The following is a 22,710-nucleotide window of genomic DNA, read 5'->3' as shown; positions in this document are numbered from 1 at the left end:
ACAAAATGGAAACTACACAAATATCCAACAAATTTAGACTTAATAAAAAAACTTAAAAAGAAAATTTAGGAGACTATTTACAACCTAGATATTGAAAAGATTTTTTCAAACCAAGAAAAGAAATACAGATGTTATAAAAATATTTTTATGCAAAAACATATTATTTTTATACAAATACCAGTTTAATTACAGTGCAGATGACAAATTAAAAACTAAATAACTGTGATGCATAAAGAAATTTTGTGAAATAAACAGTTTAAGAATATGAAAGACACAGATGAAAATCATATGAACCTACAAGACACAGAAAAGCAAATCCAAGTGGGTGATGAACATATAAAAATGTCTCAGTCTTCATAGATGTTTGGAAAATATAAATTAATTAGAAATAATAACACTTAATTCTGAAGGAAATCAAAATAAAAAGAGGTAATCTGATACACTGTTGCAGCAATTTTAGAAAGTAATCCTACAACATCTGCTAAAATTCCAAATATATATGCTCTTCATTCCAATCATTCAGTTCCTAGGATTTTTCACATAGGAATAAAGGTGCCTGCATATAAAGATAGACCCAGAGTTCATCACAGTGCAGTTTAGTTTAATGAAATATAAATTACACACACACACACACACACACACACACACACACACACACACACACTCACTTACTCATGCACCCTAGCAGTGGCATGAACCACGTTGCACTGGTAAGCTGGTTCTCGAAAATAAAAAACTGATTTATTGCATTTGATGTTTTTCATATTCCCACTATAGCTAATTTCAACCTATCAATGTGATTCATTGAATGCAGAGTTGGGAGAGATTGGCTCTCATAACAAGCTGTCTCTAATACACCACTAGGCATGCTAAATGAACTTACTTCACATATATAATATCATGGAATATTATACAGCTATTAAACAGTGTGTATTAAGGCTATTCCAACTGATTTAAAGAGATTTCTACAATATGCTTTTAAATGAGATAAGGATGCAGAGAAGTGTATATAGTGCACAGCCTTATTTTTCTAAAAGAAATACAAAGCACAAACCCTGTGTATGTATGTGCAAATGTATTTAAACATGGTTATATGAGTAAAGATAAATGTATGGATAGGTACACACAAGATTAATAATAGATACCTGCAAAAGGGTGGAAATGAGAGGGGGTGATACTGGTGTAGCAGAGGAGAAAATGATGCCAAACTTACCATCAAAAACAAAGAACTCAGTATGACAGAATTTCAATCTAAAATGGAACTAGAAGATATAAAACTGAAAATCTCACACATGTGCCCTCAGGAAAACAAAATTTAAAGCCTAAGAGATTGATTTCCCAGAAATGCCTGAAATATACTACAAATGACTGATAATAATGGCATTTTCTTAAGTGATAAAGAATTGGTCAGGTTGCCTCCTATTAACCTTGGAAAGATTAACTTACAGTCTCCAGAGGCATGAACAAGAAATAACCCATGTAGCGTTGTTCTCACAAAAGAAACTGCATTTAGCTTTGTATGTCTGGACTAGTTTTGTTTGCTTGGGGAATTTTCAAAGCTGGTCTCCATTTGTTTTCTATTTTAACAGACTCTAACTGAACTTTCTCTTTTTCTATATTCCGTGTCCAAAAATGCAATTCATTCCAAACCCTCAACATACTTGCCCTTAGCTTGCTACAGTTTGCATGTCCAGAATAATTCATCTTTCTGAGCCTGCCTCAGTTGGCCTCTTCATTTAGTTTGACATCAGCAATCAAGTTCCTAAGGAAAGCAGGCATTGTAATGCAAACGGAGGAGAGCCAGCTCAGGAAGACGGGGAGCTAGCTGAATTAGCACTATTCTCAGCACTGACTGGCAAGGGTTTTTTTTTACCAGTTCCTTTGAAAGTAGGAACTGGAGACGAATACATATAAAACTCATTCTATATCTTTTGTACTTGAACCGTAAGAAATTGACTTTTTAATTTTTGTAGATCCAGAACAAAATTAAATATTGGCGATTACACATGGTTCAATGCAATATTTCATAATATATATTTTGTAAACAGTAATCTCATTAAATTTTATTAAATGGAAACATTCTGAATATTCTAAATTCCAAAGCAAAGAAATGCTGAGAGTAATTGAAAATCAGTAAGTAGGATAGATAGACAGTAAGGCACTGACAGACAGATAGACATCAAAACTCAAGGAAGAGGTTTTTTTAGGTTGTGCTAAGCATTTAATAATCTTTTCTAAATGCTCCTATGCAAACCAGAAAATAAATAAAATAGCATTCGTAGAATTGTTACCTGTTCCTGTGCTTCAATTATCTTGCTCAAAGGAGCCCAAGATATCAGGACATAGGTGGTATATTTGTGAGTTTGCGTACAGGAAAGCGAGTAGCAGAGACGGCTCTTTAGATCCATGCGTTGATCAGCACACATGTGTACACAGGATCTTTATCCTTTGCTGTGGCAGCACACTCAACCAAGTTCTGAAGAACATGACTTTATCATGCCACTGAAGAGCTAACAACTACTTTATTCTGAGTGCTGAAACTTTTATAATCCCTCATGGCTTGGCACAAGCCTCTTCTCTGTTCAGGTTAGTGCCTATCTGTCTTCTTAGAGCTTCTCTTGAACAACCTTGAATGCTACGGTGCTTTCCCTCGTCCCTCCCTGCATTGGTGAATTCCATTCTTTCATTTTCTTCTCACCGTTAAATGATCTACATATATCAGGTTTGGTATAAGTATATGCAGATGTTTCCTGCAAAAAGTCTTCTCTATTTCACTTATGTTTCCAAAGTCTTCTCATTTAATGTTACTGTACACAATATTGTGTCTTTACCTGTGTTCCAGCTTCTTCCCCACTCCTGCTTGTCTTTGGAAGGGCAGTCAGAAAAGAAATAATAAGGCCTCAAACTTCTCTGGGTCACAATTTCTCTTTGTGTGATAAGTGTGGGCAGCTACCACACGATTGTGTGCACACTCTTATCAGTCCAGAGTGGTGAACATGGCTGTGTCTGTGTGCACATTATCCATTACTCTTGAGCTTTTCACACATGAGGATGTTCCTGTGACACCTTCCCTGTTTCATCACGAACCTTCTCAGAACAGAAATGGGGAGATGGAAAGAATGGGATCAAGCAGTAAAGGACGTTCAGAAAGGAAAGACATAAAGTGCAATGAGGACCAGAGAAACTGGTGAAGGTATTTTCTTCCAGGCTGTTCCAACTTAGAATGGAGCAGTAGTTATGGTCTTTGAGTTCTGCTGCTTCTTGAGCCACTTGTTCCTGAGAAAGTAGGTGAGCTCCCTGGATAGATTTTTATGACCTTCTTTTTAACTGTGATATTGAGTCCCTTATGATGTATCTTGGTGCGCCTTTATATTCAGTAGGCACGTTCAAATATTGCAACTCACTCATTCTCCTCTTCTGGAATTCATATTAGACATGTACTGAAGCTTCTTATTCTATTCTCTACCTCTTTCTATACTGCTCACAAAAATTAGGGAATATTTTATCACTTCATATGAAGCTTTTCATTTTGTACTTCCCATTTCCTTATACATTTGAAATCTGTTCTGAATTATCCTCAATGTTATATTCCAGTTTAGTAATACTCTTCAGTTATTCTAACCTGTGCTTTAATCTGTTAAATGATGATAATAATAATAATAATTGCAATAGTTTAGTTGTTTAGTTTAATTCTTGTTTTTTAGGTAACTTTCTTTCAAGTATTCTCATTTTATTTTATATGTTCTAGCCCTTCCTTTATCTCTTGGAAGAATTTAAACATATTTATTTTAAAGTCTCTTTCAGATTTACCTCTTTGCCTAATCAGTGGACTCATGTGATCATACTTCTTCATATGTTTTCTATTACCTGTGTGTTCATCTTCAAAGAAAGTTATGTTCTGTCAGATGGTTTTGCATGTGTCTTAAAGGGCCCCCTATAGGGTCACTTCAAAGCTGCCTCTTCCAGGAGTTTACAGAGATTACTAGTAACAAACAAGATTTTAAATTAGGTTAGGCTTTATACTGATATGCAACATAGGTTCTGAGGTACAATTGCTCTTAAATAACTCCACACTTTGGGACAGAGAGCTTTGGGCAAGGGGACAAATCTTCTGTCCTCATACAAAATTAGCAAAGGTCATTACCAGTTCTTGTCTTTTTCTATGTGGAAACCTCCATTTTCATATCCTGCCATACCCCAGCCCAGGGACTAAAAGCCGAGTCCTCAGGTTTCTGGAGAAACCACTTGCAATGTGATTTCTGAGAAGAGGAAATAAAACGTGTCTTCTTCTCTGCGGCCCTCTCCATTTTTGCCGAGTCCAAGATCTAGCAGGAAGTCATGTGGAGGCTGCCCTGGCTCAAAGACTAGTGATAACAAGATAAGACCTCTATTTTAGAGAAAATGGAACAGGTTATCAAAACAGAAACTCAGACAGGGCCTTTGGGCCTCTGTAGTTGGGACTGGGATGCAGGATGGCAGCTTGTTGAACTTCTGGTCTTAAATTATCCTTTTCCCTCCTCCCCCATCTCCAATTTTGTTCCAGAACTGGAGCTTGCTCTCTGCTGAATGCAGGCCGGGGCCTGTGGCTGTGAGGTAAGACTGGATGAAGAGGCAGGGGCCAAGCAGGTCATTCATTATAGCACTGACTGTCTTTGGGTTAGTACAGAATTGATTTTCCATTCATGAATGGAAGAGAGTACCATGAGCAATTGTGTGATATTTTTCACATATTTCTGTAATAATATTTCATAAAGTTTAACTTTACCATTTATTATGTTTTTAAAAGATTCAGACCTATAATTTCAGACTTCAGAAATGAGAGATCATGACCAGGAACAATATGAAATAGTTCCTGGTGTAAGGGAAATATTTCTTTTTCATGTCTTATGAATCTTATAAATTTTTTAAAATAAAGATAAAACCTTATTATTGGTTTATTTTTAAGAGAAATTTCTCAATTCATAAGGACTATGGTATGAAAAATATATTCAGAATAACTGTCTAATGAATATGTTCTCTTTGGAATAGTAAAAGTATTTTGGATCTAGATAAAGATAGTAGTTATACAACATTGTGAACATATTAAATAATACGGAACTGTTTACATTAAAATATTTATTTGGTTATATGAATTTTACCTAAATAAAAAAGTATACCAGAAAATATTTTCAATGTGTCCATTTTTTTTCTTGATGCATTTAATTATTTCCTGTAGCTCAACTATATTCAATGTTAGTGGTTATATGCTCAACAAAAAATATGAAAATGAAATATTTTGCCCACATATTGAACTCAACATCTACCAATTTGCTTTTCCCATGAGATTTTATTGAAACTTTTGTCAGTATTAGTAGATACATTTAATCTTCTCCAGTCTTCCTTTTCATATTGATTTACCATGTCACTGTTCTTTGCCGTTCACTTTAAGCACCTGGTTTCCCAAGGCTTAGACCATGAAACACAGAGGTAAGAGGAAAGGGATAGGCAATAATAAGTAATAAGTGAAGGAGAAGAAACATAAGAATTTTATTTACTCATTCCCATTTCAAAATGGGCAGATACTTAAGCAGATAGAGCAGCAGTTTTCAAGCACTGTGCCATGAGAATTTTTCAAACATGCGATACCTGACTATTTAGTCAGGGGCACTGACCTCTGTTGCTTGAGATTGTCAAATAAAAGAAAATGACAACAGCCAACACAATAACAGCTGTCTGCTGTGGATGAATCAAAATTATACCTATTTTTATTTTTTTTCACAATGGCAATATATATAATATATATATATATAATATATATATATATATTTATTTTTGGTGTGCCACAGAATTTTAGTATTAGTTTATTGTGTGCCATGAGATAAAAGGTGTTGAAAATCATTGAAATGGAGTATACCTTTCAGATTGGGAGGAGAGAGAGAGAAAGCTGTGTGAGTCAGGATACTTTTGAATGTAAATACCAGAAACGCAATGCAACTGAGCTCATGAAATAAAGAAAGGCGGAGGGAAGCAGCCTTGGAGTAAAATCAAAACCACCTTCAGTCACCTTTAAAACTTTCCCTTGCACTGTGAGCTATTAGCTCAGTTGGTTCAGAGCGTCATCCCGAAACAACAAGGTTAGGGGTTTGATCCCGGGTCAGGGCACACTGAAGTAGCCAGTGAGTGCATGAGTAAGTGGAACAAATGAATGTTTTCCCTTCCTCTTCCCCTCTCTCTCCTTTCCTCTCTCTGTCTCTCTAAAATTTAAAATTAAAACTAAGCCCTGGCCAGATAGCTCAGTTGGAGTGCTGTCCCTGAGCGTGGAGGTTGCCGGTTCGATTCCCCCATCTGGGCATATGGAACGTCAGCAGCTACACGTTCCTCTCTCTCCCAGCCTCCCTCTCAAAAAGTGAAAAATAAAATAAAATAAAATAAAATAAAATAAAATAAAACTCTCTCTTGATACTTAATGCTCCTGCGTCGACCTTGATTTTGCATATTTGATAAGAAAGGATGCTTCCCTACAAACTTGAACTAGGGAATGCTGGGGAAGAAATTGTATTGGTCTTTCCAGAATAATCATTATGGCAAGAAAGTGAAATGCAATGATTGGCCCAGCCTGGATCGTGTTTCCACCTTATACCCTGAGCTGCAGGGTCTTTGTTTGCAACTTCCACAAGACTGTAATGCAGCACAAGCAGTTCCCCAAGGGGCAGATGGTACTGCTCAGACTATACAACCAGAGTCTCCTGTAGTAAAGTAAACAAGTATTGTGCTTCTTTCTCTCTGCACTAAGCACTTGACAACTGCATCAGACACTGTCTCAATACCTTGCATACCTTATGTCAATCAGTCCTCACAACCACCCTGAATTATGACCACTGAAACTCAAGTTCAGAGAGGTTGGGATTTGACCAAATTTAGCATATTTAGCAAGAACTGCAAGGGAATTTGAATTCATATGTGATTCTAAAACTCAGGCTTTCTAGCTAGGAGAAGGACAGCTTGTTTGCTAGTTCAGTAGCTAAGATATATTATTGTGATTCCAAATATTTATTATTTTTCAAAGGGACATGCTGGTCACAACACTGACCACACGTCCTTCTAAAGTTCAAGCAGCAAAACTAGCAGATGGTGTAGGACCTAAAGCTCTGTGACCTTCTACCTGTTTAGTGAAAAAAATAAAACAAAATGTTCCTTCCACTCCTGAAAATCAAAATCCAGAGCAGCCTCCTCTTGATGAAACAGACCTGAAAAGGAGACGAGACAAATTTCCTCTTATGCAAGTGCCTGGTTCAGCCAAGAGCTGCTAAGGCGCTGGGGCTCCTGTCTCTGTGATTTCCTCTCTCCTTTTCTAGCATGTGATAAGCTGGTGGCTAAGAATAATAATCACTTGAGTCACTTTATTGGTGTCTGTGACACTTTATTTCACTTTCAGGAGAGGAAAGAGATGTCTTTGAAATGAATGAAACTATGAGAAGAGGAGGCTGGAAACACCAAAGACCAATTTTATCCACTTCATGATTTTGCCCAAGGCTACTTAACCCATTTAAATGATGGCCTTTGAATGGTTATACTTTGTTCACACTCCCCTCCTACCTTTACTTGGTGCGTGCACTATGCTGAGCCCGAATGCTGAGTCTACCCTCAGAGAGTATATAACCACAAGTAAAAGTTGCAGGTAAAGTTTTTAGTTTATTTATTTTCTTTAGGATTCAAACCTACCTCGGGTATAAGGGGGTAAGTCACACCTACAGGTCAATTAATACTGCCTTCAAAGAATTTATATATCATTGGAAGGTAAAGAAATAAGCCAAAGAAGATTAATGAATAATATAAGACAATATATGGTAAGGAATAAATGGCCTGGAGTATCAGTGAATGAGTTCAGAGAAGTAGAGATTCCTATGCATTACTTGTTAAAGAGTAGTAAAAGATTTTTGTCTAGTCAATAAAACTTAGTGCTTTTTTATAGGTTTGGTTACAGATTCAAAATTTAAGAATAATATTTACTACTGAAAAGCATACTACAAACAGTTAAAAGTAGGAATATATATACTAATAACCGAATCTGTAATATAAAACATTAGCTAGATATGTCGTTCACCATAGGACCGTACATTTTTCACTACTTTTATTAAAAATAAAACTATCATACTCACCTGGTAGAGGTGACACCATGATCACAAAAATGGCTGTCCCAGAGCAAGGCTCATCCACTGCCCTCCTGATGGACTGACCCCTGTGATTTCCCCAAAAGTGAGAAACTCAACTGCATAATTTGTGGTAGTGAAGGACTGCATTCGCACTCTCCCCTTTAAAAAAACAACTATCAAATTAAGCCTAAGTAATATTCACTGAATCAAAAATTTTTATAAAAGACACAGTATAGTAAATGATTAAGGCTTCTGTTAATACCTTTCTCAATAATCTTTTTGTTTTTCCATATCAGTTTCTAACTCTTACATTGTATGAAACTATTAAGAGCCATCTATTAATTGCTATCACTCTTCTAATTCATTTCATCCTGAATTCAATTGTGCGGCTAAATCTTTATTGGGACCAATAAACAGCTATCTTATTTCCAGAGATCCTGTCATCAAAAACTATGGAAGGTTTACTGATATGCTAGCATTCAGAACTTCAATGTAGGGGAAAATTCAAGTAACTTTCTGTTTCACAGACTAATTCTACAGTAAAGTGACACACGTTTAAATTCTCTTCAGTCTGGCCCCCTTTTTGTTTTTGTCTCTATATTAGTCAAAATAATAATGGTTAGCATTTCTTGAGGGCTTACTGTATAACATTATTTTTGTAATAACTGTGAGTTGGATGCCATTATCATTATCCTCATGTTATAGATGAGGAAATGCAGGTAGAGAGGCTAACTAAATGGCTTAGAGGCACATAGCTCATAAGTGGAAGAGCCAGGATTTAAACCCAAGCAGCCAACAGGAAAATACATATTAACTTAGTATCCCATTCCCCTACATTTTCTTTCACTTCTCTGCAATTCAATAAGATGAATTTTATTAAAGGAGAAGGCTGAGTGTTCGCTATAGAATGGAAGGTGAATGGGGGAGGAAGAGAAAGGTAATAATAGCCACTGAAGTCTGAATTTCAAGGACAATTTTGTTTTGTTTTTAAGTTTACTGAGAGGAAGAGAGAGAGAGAGACAAAGGAGATATGAAGATATTAAGATATAGAGAGGCAGCCCTGGAGGGTTGGCTCAGCGGTAGAGCATCGTCCCCATGTGTGGAAGTGCAGGGTATGATTCCTGGCCAGGGCACACAGGAGAAACACCCATCTCTCCACCCTTTCCCCTCTCCTTCCACTCTCTCTCTTCCCTTCCCACAGCCAAGGCTCCATTGAAGCAAAGTTGGCCTGGGGCACTGGAGATGGCTCCATGGCCTCCGCCTCTGGTGCTAGAATGGCTCTGGTTGCATTGTAGTAATGCCCCAGATGGGCAGAACATTGCCCCCTAGTGGGCATGCTGAGTGGATCCCGGTTGGGCGCATGCGAGAGTCTGTCTCTCTGCCTCTCTGCTTCTCACTTCAGAAAAATAAAATAAATTAAATAAAAAGATATAGAGAGGCAGAAAATTCTAGATTGCTTTGGTCTGTGATACAAAAAAATCCCAATGTATACTTCAACTCTCTTTGTTATATTTTGATAGATTTCATTAGATACTCAATTTGCCTTTATCTCTCTTTCTTTCTCTCTCTCTTCTTCTTTCCACCCCTCTCTCCCTCTCTATTCATCTCTATTTCTTTTTCTGTCTCTATCTCTTTCTTTCTAATATTGGGTTAATGCTGGTATCAACATCTTTATCTGTGTCACTCTTTTAAACTTAGTTAAGTATAGAGTTCTACAGCATGTTTTTTGTTTCATTTTTTCCTTTTGTGGTGGCGGTGCAGATCTATAGTTCTTTAACAAAGAAGAAAAATTGTAAAACTCTATTCAAGTGTTTGAGTTGTATGTTTAACCTACATTCCCAGCAAACACCCTGATTTCTTATTTTCCTTCTTCACTAACTCCCTCTTATCTTTGATAAGTCTCCTAACAGCACACACTTCCTCAGTCTTATTTGTAAAGTAATACGTCTTTTCTTTTAGTACAACAGAAATTAAGTGAAAAGTAACTAATGAGAACAAAGCACCTTCTAGACATAAAGATAATTACAAATGCTAGATAGTATTAAGGTCCTGAGCAAATTGCATTTTAGCCATAGCCTGTTTATTGCCCTTCACTTTGGATTTCTGCCACAATCACTTATTTTTTAGGCCCCACTCTTCTTTATGTTCAACTGTCCTTAACAATTTTGATTCCCTTAGCTTCCATTTTCTCCCAAGATATCAGGCCTCTCCTACAATCTCTGAGTTCTTTGCCTATCTCCAACTCTATATATGATTATAGAATCAGTAGTTTTCAACTTTTTTACATTTGGGAACCAGTGAAAATAGATTTTGGGGACTGCTAGTGCAGAAATGACCCTGAGCATAAGCAAATTCTACAAAGATCACTGTTTCACTGACCAGCACGGAATTTCAGGTGGACCAATCTGTGGACCAGTAGTTGAAAAACAACACTGTAAATGACTCTTAATGCACTATCAACTTTCTTACATTCTTCTTCTTCTACTGCCTTTACACACACACACACACACACACACACACACACACACACACACACACAATGCATCCATGCTAAAACCTGCTTTCTGTACTCCTATACCCTAAGCCAGTGGTTCTCAAACTTTTTGAAGTTGCAGCACATTTAAAATCCTACAAATAATTGTAGGTGCACTATATACAAATTTCTGAGAAATATGTTATAATAATTAAGTCAAATGTTAAAGAAAAAAAATATAAAGTCCAAGCGTGTTTTTATGGTAATTAAACAAAATAAATATGACAAAATTAAATTTATTCTGACATTAAAAATCATTTTTATGTTACATTTTTTGAGTTATGCTTTTTAGAATTTGTAATAAAGAGGGGTTAAAATAAAAAGAGTTATGTTTATATATATATAGATACGTTCTTAGTAAGATTTAGTAAATTCGGCAGGCCCTGGCACGAATGTGTTTTTTCATTTTGTGTTTATGAGAAATATGAGCCTGCTGTGTCCTAGTGATTTCTTCAATGTTTGGGCATATATTTGAAAGGCAAACTCTCATTTCCTCACCAATACATTGAAAAATTCCTCTCTTTTTATTCTTAATTGTGTTGAGGGTAGAAAATCCTAATTCACATAAATAGGATGTCGAAAATTGTAGTAAAATGTTCAAAGCTTTTTTAGATATTGCCACATATTCTTCTTTTATACAAATCCGAAAGGCTTCAAGAGACAATTCCTGCCTGACCAGGCAGTGGCGCAGTGGATAGAGTGTTGAACTGGGATGTAGAGGACCTAGGTTTGAGACCCCACGGTCGCCAGTTTTAGTGCAGGCTCATCTGGTTTGAGCAAGGCTCACCAGCTTGAGTCCAAGGTCACTGGCTTGAGCAAGGGGTCAGTCTGCTGTCGCCCCCTGGTCAAGGCACATATGAGAAATCAGTCAATGAACAACTAAAGAACTGCAACGAAGAATTGATGATTCTCATCTCTCTCCCTTCCTGTCTGTCTGTCCCTATCTGTCTCTCTCTCTGCCTCTCTCTCTCTCTGCCACAAAAAAAGAGACAAATCCTTGTGTTTAGTCATCAATCCCAAATCCCCACCATACATATCATCTTTATTTTACACCAAACAAAGGATAGAAGAAACTTGCCTCCAGTCTTTCCAGGGCACATGGCGGGGGGATAGTGTAAACAATCCAGCACCACAGCTTGACAGTCTTTTGCAACCTGAAATCAGGCAAGTGAGGTGGGGGGGTAGGGCAGACTGTCAGCTTACAGCCAATTCCCCACAATTGTCCCCCAAAAATCTAAACTCCAAAAACCCTGTTGGTTTATTGGTCCCCAACAGGCACATATTTCTCTGGAATACCATAGGGTGCACCTGAAAATCTTCTAGGGCGTACCAGTGCGTCCTGGCACACACTTTGAGAACCACTGCCCTAGGCACTGAGCAACTATGCAGAAAGCTACCAAACCAAGCAGACTGTGACTATCTCTAGTACACAGTTTTAAATCTAATTCCTCAGAACCAATAGTTAATGTGTTTGTTGGTCAATTCCTTCTTCCACTTCCAATAATGGTTATTCCAGATCTCAAGCTCTCTTAAGTTTCCTGATCAACTTATCCACCTTCTTTCTGAGCAGAAGTCTTTCTCTCTGATTCCATTGATATAACACAGAAGTCTTCATATATGATCTCTACTTCTAAGCTCCAAATCTATACATTTGTTTATAAACAAACAAAAGTTCACCTTCCTAAGTGTTAAAGAACTTAATTACTTCTTACCTATTTTAAGTAAGTAAGTCTGTACCCTCATGATTCCTCTGAAAACTTGTGCAGGTACTTAAAGATTATTTTACCTCATACCTTTGTATTTTCAACCTCTCCCTCTCATCTTGCTGTTATAAATATGCTCAGGTGTTCCCTCTTTATAAGCACACTTACATGAAATATATCCTTTAATGAAGTATAACCTTCCTAGAACCATCTAATCTTTCTGTCCTTTTTTTTTTTCCTGAAGTTGGAAACAGGGAGGCAGTCAGACAGACTCCTGCATGCGCCCAACCGGGATCCACCCTGGCATGCCCACCAGGGGGCGACGCTCCGCCCATCTAGGCCGTCGCTCTGCTGCAACCATAGCCATTCTAGCACCTGAGGCAGAGGCCACATAGCCATCCTCAGTGCCCGGGCCAACTTTGCTCCGATGGAGCCTTGGCTGCGGGAGGGGAAGAAAGAGACAGAGAGGAAGGAGAGGGGGAGGGGCGGGCACTTCTCCTGTGTGCCCTGGCCAAGAATCGAACCTGGGACTCCCGCACACCAGGCTAACGCTCTACCACTGAACCAACCGGCCAGGGCCTCTCAATCCTTTCTTGTCTAAAATTCTGAAAAGACTAGGCTATATTTCTATCTCCACTTTGTTATCCATGCATCATTCCTAAAGCATAGAAATAACAATTTTTTTTTCTGTCACAACCCTGGATAATCCTTCACCAGAAAGGAATGTTCTTGCATAGATAAGTGGGTCTATTAACTTGTTTACTGTATTGGATTATAATCCAAATAGCTCTTAACAATCACGGGCCATGTGGCTACAAGTCACCTGTGTTAGCATGCCATACATAACAAGGTCCACCCCCTTTTGGGTGTGGAAATCCACTATTTGGCTGCCATCCAAGAAACTGCTTCCATCCAGAAGTTCCCTTAATAAACTCTTCATGTAATTCTGAAGTTGACAGCCTCTTTGTTAGATCTCTCTGCCCCAGGATATTTTCACAACAAGCTGCTTCTCTAGGATCTTTTATAGAAGCTAGGGGTTTCTCCATCTACCTGGCAACCCACTATAAACATTTATCCAATTATTCCTCCAGCCTTATCTTCTTCCATTCAATAAATATCTCGCTGATTTTTACCACCAAAATATGTTTTAAATACATCTAATCCTCTTCTATCTTATTTTTACTGCATCGCCTTTAAAATAGATTAGTTTAGCAGCATCCCAACTGGTTCCAAGCCAATCTTATAAAATTAATTTTCCATATGTCTACACCTGTTTGTAAGCTTTCTATAGCTCTACATTTCTTTTAAGAGAAAGGACCACGATCTCGAACATAACAGAAAGTTCTCCACAGCCGGGCTTCTATTTATCCCTCTATCCCTTCCCAGGCACCTTTGTTCTTCTACTTTATGATTTAGCAACATTAGTGAGTTCCCTAGGTACCACCTGTTTTAAGCCTTTCTAGCTTTGCTGACTGTTGGGCAGATAAAATATATTATGCTCACTTTGTTAAAAATAGTACTGCCCACATGAGGCCATCGCCCAGGTGATATTAATGTGTGTTGGGGATCCTTGTAGCCTGCGGCTTGGTTTTGGGATTAAGCTTTTCCCACCTGTTTTGATGTGGGGTGGTACAATCCAATCATGCCTCAGAGAAGTGACTTTGTATTAGAGACTTCCCTATTTTGTATATTGGATTAAGGGTTTGGATTTCTACACTATAAAATAGGGGCATAAAGGGAGCTTGCGCTCTTGGTTCCTGGGATGATTAGCATGAGAGAGCAGAAAGGAGAGCAGAAAGAGGCCGTGTGGCCAGGAGAAGCAGCCAAGATGGCAGAGTATTGAGTGAGAGGCCAGTTTGTGCAGTTTGACGCTGGAGAAGGAAGGAGATGGGGAACAGAGGTGAATAAGTCTGGTGAGCTAGAAACCTTTGATTCTAGAAAACTCTGATAAGTCAGTGGCTTTGTGAGCACTAAATGTGAGTGGGTTTTGGAGCCCAGAGTGTGTTTTTACTTGCCTGCCGGGTGCAAGCTAGGATTAAAGATGATGGCCCACCAGTTATTGGCTCCGTTGTTTCTTTACCGACTGTCCGAATCCAATGCGAACCTGCATGGGCTAGGCTGCTTTGATGGTGGCCCTGGTAGCCCTGGCCGTGTCTCCTGGCTTTACACTGACCCTATTCCTGGTCTCAAATGCTACCCCACCTTTATTGACCAATTCTTGCCCATCAATTAAGACACACCATGACCACAATGAGATATCACCTCATACCAGTCAGAATGGCATTCATCAACAAAACAACACAGAATAAGTGCTGGTGAGGATGTGGAGAAAAGGGAACCCTCCTGCACTGCTGGTGGGAATGCAGACTGGTGCAGCCACTGTGGAAAACAGTATGGAGATTCCTCAAGAAATTAAAAATCGAACTGCCTTTTGACCCAGCTATCCCACTTTTAGGAATATACCCCAAGAACACCATAGCAGTGTTTCAAAAGGAGAAATGCACCCCCATGTTTATGGCAGCATTGTTCACAATAGCGAAGATCTGGAAACAGCCCAAGTGTCTGTCAGTGGACAAGTGGATTAAAAAGCTTTGGTACATATATACTACGGAATACTACTCAGCCATAAGAAATGATGACATCGGATCACTTACAACAACATGGATGGACTTTGATAACATTATACTGAGCAAAATAAGTAAATCAGAAAAAACTAAGAACTATATGATTCCATACATAGGTGGGACAATGAGACTCAGAGACATGGACAAGAGTGTGGTGGTTATGGGGTGGGGGTGGGAGGAGAGGGAGGGGGTTGGGGGAGGGGAGGGGAGCGGCACAAAGAAAACCAGTTAGAAGGTGACGGAAAACAATTGGACTTTGGGTGATGGGAATGCAGCATAATCAAATGTCAAAATAACCTGGAGATGTTTTCTTTGAACATATGTACCCTGATTTATCAATGTCACCCCATTAAAATTAATTTTAAAAAAAGTTGATACCAAAAAATAAAAGACACACCCTGCAGGCAAATTCCCCTCTTCTATTTTCTACCATCCGGAATCCAGGTTAGGGTCTCTTCACAAGTCTCAATCACTGTCCTTACTTAGTTGTGCTTATCTTCTCATTGGAACAATTCCTATTTAAGCACAAAGGCCACGGACTTTTACTACCTAAAATGTTGCATAATAGTCCCTTAATAAATATTTTTTAATGAGAAAATGAATAAATGTATCAGCTAAGAACAATGCTGATGTACCAAATTCAAATTTAAAAACTCCTCCACAAATATCTTACACTAAACCTACCTACTAGGATATATTTTTGAGAGAACTATCATTATTTGACTTAGTCCTACTAATGATACTAATAAGCATAAAGTTTACTTTTATGGTCAACATTATAAATTAATGTTGAGCCTTAATGCTTTTCTTGCAGGAAAGCTTTTTATTATAACATCTGGTAATATAATATGATAGGATATTGTTAAAAATTATTAGATTTCTATGATAAAAATTTGTGATAGGGATAAAATTATGTTGTAAGTAAAATAATGCATGATAAATTGCACAGATGAGCTAAAAGTTTCTTTTTAGCCTATTGTACTCTTTCTGCACCCAGCTTCTTAACAAAAGTAAAATTTTTTATTTTTAACTTTCTTAGTTTCCCTGACTTATGATTTGATGGCATATAGAATGTTATAATGAGGCCCTGGCCGGTTGGCTCAGTGGTAGAGCGTCCACCTGGTGTGCGGGGGACCCTGGTTCGATTCCCTGCCAGGGCACATAGGAGAAGCGCCCATTTGCTTCTCCACCCCCCCCCTTCCTCTCTGTCTCTCTCTTCCCCTCCCGCAGCCAAGGCTCCATTGGAGCAAAGATGGCCCGTGCGCTGGGGATGGCTCCTTGGCCTCTGCCCCAGGCGCTAGAGTGGCTCTGGTCGGGCAGAGTGACGCCCTGGAGGGGCAGAGCATCGCCCCCTGGTGGGCAGAGCGTCGCCCCTGGTGGGCGTGCCGGGCGGATCCCGGTCGGGCGCATGCTGGAGTCTGTCTGACTGTCTCTCCCAGTTTCCAGCTTCAGAAAAATACAAAAAAAAAAAAATGTTATAATGAGAATAAAGAGAAGAAAAGAATTGGAAACTTTGAAAGGAATTTATGAATAATCTCTCCAAGATTTTATATATATGATGTGCAGCAGGAAATATTCTCTGCTGAGATAATATGGTTAGAAACTGAGCAGATTCTTTCAATGACAAAACATAAGATTTTTCTTATCCTGTCAAACAAAGGACTCCTTAGCCAAGAAAGGCTGTTTATGAAGCAAATAAAAATTGGTAGGGACAGTATCCGAATTTAAAGACAAATTATGTAATTTGAGCAGTGTCAAATTAAGCGATGCCAAATCCACAAAAGTCTATTTCTTGAATTTAGCAACTAAAGTGAGGTCATGCAAACTTTTAATTCACAAGTCCATACATTACAAGAATGTCTCTAGCAGCACCAGCGTAATGACACCATTTAATAACCACAAATTCCTACTATTTTAAACAATTAAAATACTGTTGTCTAAAATTAATTACCTTTTTATTAACAAAACAAACTCTGAGATTCTTTTTTTGTTTTGTTTTGTTTTTGCTTTAAATTAAAAAACACCTGTAAATTAACATATTTCAAATAAAACAAAATTTTTAAAAGTAAAGAGAGTAAAGTAAATTTTATCAAAACTTCAGTCATTAAGCTCAAACTGTTACTATTTGTCAGGATTCTCAATCAGTTTCAATGCTGTTTTATAACAACAGTTCCTGTAACAACAGAGTTTACGAAATAAGTTTAAGATCCAGAGCATTCTAAGACTTAAGGATTATTTTTTCAATCTAACCAGCTAACATTTAAAACATCCTGGATCCTTATTCCAGGGGTGCATATCTTTAAGAAATCAGAGTATTTTAGTATCTTGAACTTTCAGTGACATTTGAATCCCTCTCAGAAGGAAGTGGGGTGGTGACTTTTATGTTTAAATGTTCCAAAGGCTCTCATGACGTCATATAGGACAAATCCTTCCGCAGCTAGCTTTCTGGCAGCCTGGTTCTTCTTTGTTAACTTTTTTAAAAACCTCTCGATATTTCTCCACCACCAATTTGCTGTCTATATTTGTCTTTCCAAATAAACTCCAATATGTTTAGGATGCGTATTTTCTTTTCTGTTCCACAATGACTTTCTTCTGCTATCGAGAGTTCTTAGTATGGATATGGATTTGGCTTTCGTTATGAAAGAAGTAGATGGACAGTTATTACGAGTGATCCTAAAGGTACAATTGAGTCAAATTAATGGACAAGGTTTCTTGGGGGATTTATAAAAGAAGAGAAGCAAATAGCAGTTTAGTTAGAAGAATTTAACATTTGGCTCTAAAAGTTTGCCCTGAGTATTGATTCATTTTGAAATGTGTACTTTCCTTCAGCATATTTACCAATTAAGCTAAAAAACCCTTGTGTCATTGAGTAACCTTACTCTGATTAAGATATAGCAAAATTTTAAAAATGGTAAAGATAATTTTTATTTTATAATTAGCTTTATTAGGGTGACATTGGTTAATGACATTACATAATTTCAGGTGTACTACACCATAATACATCATCTGTACACTGTTCACGTGTGCTCAGCACCTCAAGTCAAGTCCCTTTCCATCACATTTATCCTCCCTCTACCCTATACGGCCTCTCCCCACCCCATCTTTCCTATAAGATCAAGAGCATTCTAAGACTTAAGGATTATTTTTTCAATCTAACCAGCTAACATTTAAAACATCCTGGATCCTGGCCCTGTCCGGTTTGCTCAGTGGTAGAGCATAGGCCTGGCGTGCAGGAGTCCCGGGTACGTTTCCTGGCCAGGGCACACAGGAGAAGCGCCCATCTGCTTCTCCACCCTTCCCCCTCTCCTTCCTCTCTGTCTCTCTCTTCCCCTCCTGCAGCCAGGGCTCCATTGGAGCAAAGTTGGCCCCGGGCGCTGAGGATGGCTCTGTGGCCTCTGCCTCAGGTGCTAGAATGGTCTGGTTGCAACAGAGCAATGTCCCAGATGGGCAGAGCATCACCCCCTGGTGGGCATACCGGGTGGATCCCGGTCAGGTGCATGCGGGAGTCGGTCTGACTGCCTCCCCGTTTCCAACTTCAGAAAAATACAAAAATACAAAAATAAATAAATAAAATAAAACATACTGGATCCTTATTCCAGGGGTGCATATCTTTAAGAAATCAGAATATTTTAGTATCTTGAACTTCCTATAATCACCACCCAGTTATCAATGTCTGCTAGCTTTCCCAAAAATTTACTTTAAAACAGTTATCTTTTAATAATTATTATTTCATAAATAGAAACAAATTAAAGTGAACTGATGTTAATAAACACACACACTAATACAAGAGCCATGCCCTTGTGATAGTTATTTTAAATTGGAACAAACTGTAATTAATTGGCTTTAGCAGTTTTTAACCCAACAAATTTTAGAACCAGTCTCTTCTCTAAATTATTTTGTAGAATTGAAACCTCTCTGGAAAAGACTGTGATGCCTTTAAACTTGGCAGGTGGAAAAAAATGTTTCTCAGCAAACACGCTGACCTTACAAGGCTTTGGGAAGTGTTCGGACGTAAGCTTTTCCTGAAGTGTCATCGTCTCTGAGGATAGAAAAAGAGATCCAGTTGCCAAGTGACGTTCTAATTCTCATGGTTGGACATGCTGTCTGGAAAAGAGTCATGCTTCATTTAGTAATTCCAAAGTTTCTTCCGCTTCCTGTAAATGAAGGGGGCAGGAGAGGAGAACACATTCATTCACAAAAAAGGAATAAAGATATGTATCCCGTGGGAAGGTGTCGTTTATAGAACGATCTAAAAATATGTATTTGGCCAGGTCAGATGATATTTTGCAATATTATTGCAATGACCACTAGGTTTATGCCCTGGCTTTGGACATGTGCTCATTTCTGAAGCAAGAGTCATTCTGAAGAGCTAAGAAAATGGACTTGCCAAAGAGGTATACTGCTATCTAGCTGATTTCCTCATACTAGTTCAAATTAGTTCCCCCAAGGAGAACAGAAATTTTAAAAGTAATATATGTATAGGATTTCTTACCAATGACATTATCCTCATAATCTAGTCTTACAAATTATAGTCTTTGTAATTTCACATGCAATCTTGTGACATTAAAGAGGTCATAAAAATAACTGGGCAATGGATAATTGAGACATTGCAGGACAAATCAGGTCATAGAACTCATCAGGCGCTGTTGACTAGACAACTCCACTCTTGGATTCTGCTGATTTGAGGAATGAATTTTTATTTTTATTTTTTTTTACTTTTTTTATGTGACAGAGACAGAGTCAGAGAGAGGGACAAATAGGGACAGAGACAGTAAGGGCGAGAGATGAGAAGCATCAATTCTTTGTTGCAGCACCTTAGTTGTTCATTGATTGCTTTCTCATATATTCCTTGACAGGGCGGCTACAGCAGAGCAAGTGACACCTTGCTGAAGCCAGCGACTTTGGGCTCAAGCTGGTGAGCCTTGCTCAAACCAAATGAGCCCGTGCTCAAGCTGGTGACCTCAGGGTTTCAAACCTGGGTCCTCCGCATCCCAGTCCAATGCTCTATTCACTGCGCCACTGCCTGGTCAGGCATGAATTGGTTTTTATCGAAGCTAAATAGGGGCTATTTGAGACTAGCCACAGGATGGTACAGATAGCACAGAACAGAGTTTATATACAGGAGTCTTGGTTTCTAGGCTTTACCACATTCCTTCTCTCTGTCACACACTGAATCATCATGGGACAAGATTTTAAACTCTTTAAGCCTGTTTCCAAACCAGAAGTGAGGACTGAGTAATTTCTCAGGCATTTTCTGGCTCTAAGTTCTGTGATTCTGTGCTGTATTATCTTTAGCTATCTCTCAATCATGTTTGGCTTGTGTTTTCATGTTCATTCAAGTCACTATTTCAGGCCTGACCTGTGGTGGTGCAGTGAATAAAAGCGTTGACCTGAAATGCTGAGGTCACTGGTTTGAAACCCTTGGCTTGCCTGGTTAAAGCACATATGGGAGTTGATGCTTCCTGACCTCCGCACCTTCTCTCTCTCTCTTTCTTCTCCCTCTTCCTCTCTCCTCTCTCTAAAATGAATGAAGTCCTAAAAAAGATTAAAAAATATTTCAAGTGACATTAACTATAGTTTTACTTTGTAAAGTTCATTAGACTTTCTGACTTGCATATCTTTTTATCCTTGAGACAAACAGGATAAGTGCATCATTTTTAGTCCATCAGAAAACAGAAGCATCTATCTTAAAGACTGTAACGGGAAGGACTGGGGTCACATCACACTCTTCCTGAGATGACGGCCACTGTCTGCATGGAAGGCTGCTTTCTCTCAGGATGGCAAATCAGATCATCCTCCTTCTTCACCCCTTCATTCCTTTAGCCTTTACAAAACCACCATGCTAATTATGCATTCCTATACTTTTTCCTTTTTTTTTTTTTTTTTTTTTTTTTTTTTTGTATTTTCTGAAGTTGGAAACAGGGAGAGACAGTCAGACAGACTCCCGCATGCGCCTGACCGGGATCCACCCGGCACGCCCACCAGGGGCGATGCTATGCCGGGACCAGAGAGCCACTCTAGCGCCTGGGGCAGAGGCCAAGGAGCCATCCCCAACGCCCGGGCCATCTTTGCTCCAGTGGAGCCTTGGCTGCGGGAGGGGAAGAGAGAGACAGAGAGGAAGGAGGAGGGGGGGGGTGGAGAAGCAAATGGGCGCTTCTCCTATGTGCCCTGGCCGGGAATCGAACCAGGGTCCCCCGCACGCCAGGCCGATGCTCTACCGCTGAGCCAACTGGCCAGGGCCTACTTTTTTTTTTTTTACTAAAGTATTGGTGCAATTAAGATGACAACCTAGCAAAAGAGAAAGAACTAGAGATTTATGATAAGTAGTATATTCTTTGTTTTCAAAATGAAAACCCAAGAAGTGAGTTCTTCGTAAGTGAGTCCACCCAGAGGCACCTCCCCATAACTTTCTCATTTACTCCTTTCCATCCCACACACATGTATGTCCACACCCAATAAAATTAACTCCAATCTCTGCTAGTGCTCTTTTTTCCTACAACTTCTCTTGCTATTCTTCACCCTTTTTTGTTTATCTGCTTTGCTTTCAGGAAATTTAGCAGTAGTTATTCCCTTGATTTCCACATTGCATTTTTCCCCGTCAGAGTTATATAGCCTAGATTCCTGAAGGTGAAAATTTTTGACCATATAATCAAGAGACAGGGGCCAGCTATCTAGATGACCTTTCCTTAGTCTAGAGGGAAAAACAAATCCATATCTTTGCCCTAAATCAGAAAAGTGAGATGAAGATTAGGTTCAGATCAAGAGATATTATCCTGCTCTTTCCCCTATCATGGTCATTTGGAGGTGTCTGGTTTATCTGGAGGAAGGAGATGTGACATGAAAGTAGGTCAGGGAAAGAGGAACTCAGTAAAATCCAGCTTTAGTAGTAAAATGCAAGAGCCAACTGAACCATCAGATAATCAAGAGCCAAGTATTGATTGCAGTGTCAGCCACAGAGAATAACTGCTGAAATATCTAAGGAGTTTTCAATGGTCGGGTTGGAAGGGAAAAGAGTTGTGCCTAAATTTCACAATCTTTGAGTTTTGTTTTTTGAATAGGCTTCTTGGGAATAGAATATAATTATTCAATTTCCATGGCATTTCTCCCGCTGGTTCATCAAAGTAACCCCTGGTTACACTCTAGTTTCAACATTTAGTGGTTCTAAACATTTGGGGAGCCAAAAGAATGCTTTTACCACATATAAATATGTGCATTTATGAGGTTTACTGAATCCTCTACCAATTGGGAAATAACCAGAAGAGCAGATATAAACAAAAATATATTGTTGGCTTAAATCCAATAAAGTCATATTAGAAAACCTTTTTTGACCTTAAAACAAAAATGGGTTTCTTCCCATGCTTAAGCATTGGAACCTACATTTGGAGTCAGTTGGGTCTGCAAGGTAGCACACACCCTATTATCTGCTTCACATTGAGCTGCACACAGAGAGCTCACACATATCTGGTAAGCTCACACATATTGACATTGACCATTAGAAAAAAAAGAGATGGAGATCAATGTAAGTCAGACTCCTACCATCATACCTATTATATAAATCACTTCCCCTTCCAATAAAAGGAACAAGTGAGGTCAGAGAAAAGTAAATAGATTCAATGTAATATTTTTGAAAGACTAAAAGTTCTTTATCTATAAAAAAGTAAAACATGGGATGAGAAGGTAAATGGTTTCCCTTATAATAGTAACGAGACTGATAACTT

General features: G+C 38.6%; 1 non-coding gene across 1 annotated transcript; it reads left to right on the top strand.

Annotated features, from left to right (window-relative positions):
• The first annotated feature begins 8,130 nt into the window (after positions 1 to 8,130).
• On the top strand, positions 8,131 to 8,294 carry LOC136380163 (U1 spliceosomal RNA). The gene has a single exon (XR_010746857.1). It is a non-coding gene; the product is annotated as a U1 spliceosomal RNA (small nuclear RNA).
• The last annotated feature ends 14,416 nt before the right edge of the window (positions 8,295 to 22,710 follow it).

This window comes from Saccopteryx leptura, chromosome 8 (genome assembly GCF_036850995.1).
Source record: "Saccopteryx leptura isolate mSacLep1 chromosome 8, mSacLep1_pri_phased_curated, whole genome shotgun sequence".
NCBI lineage: Eukaryota > Metazoa > Chordata > Mammalia > Chiroptera > Emballonuridae > Saccopteryx > Saccopteryx leptura.
Note: the sequence above shows the minus strand (reverse complement) of the source record. Positions and strands in the feature narration are given on the sequence as shown.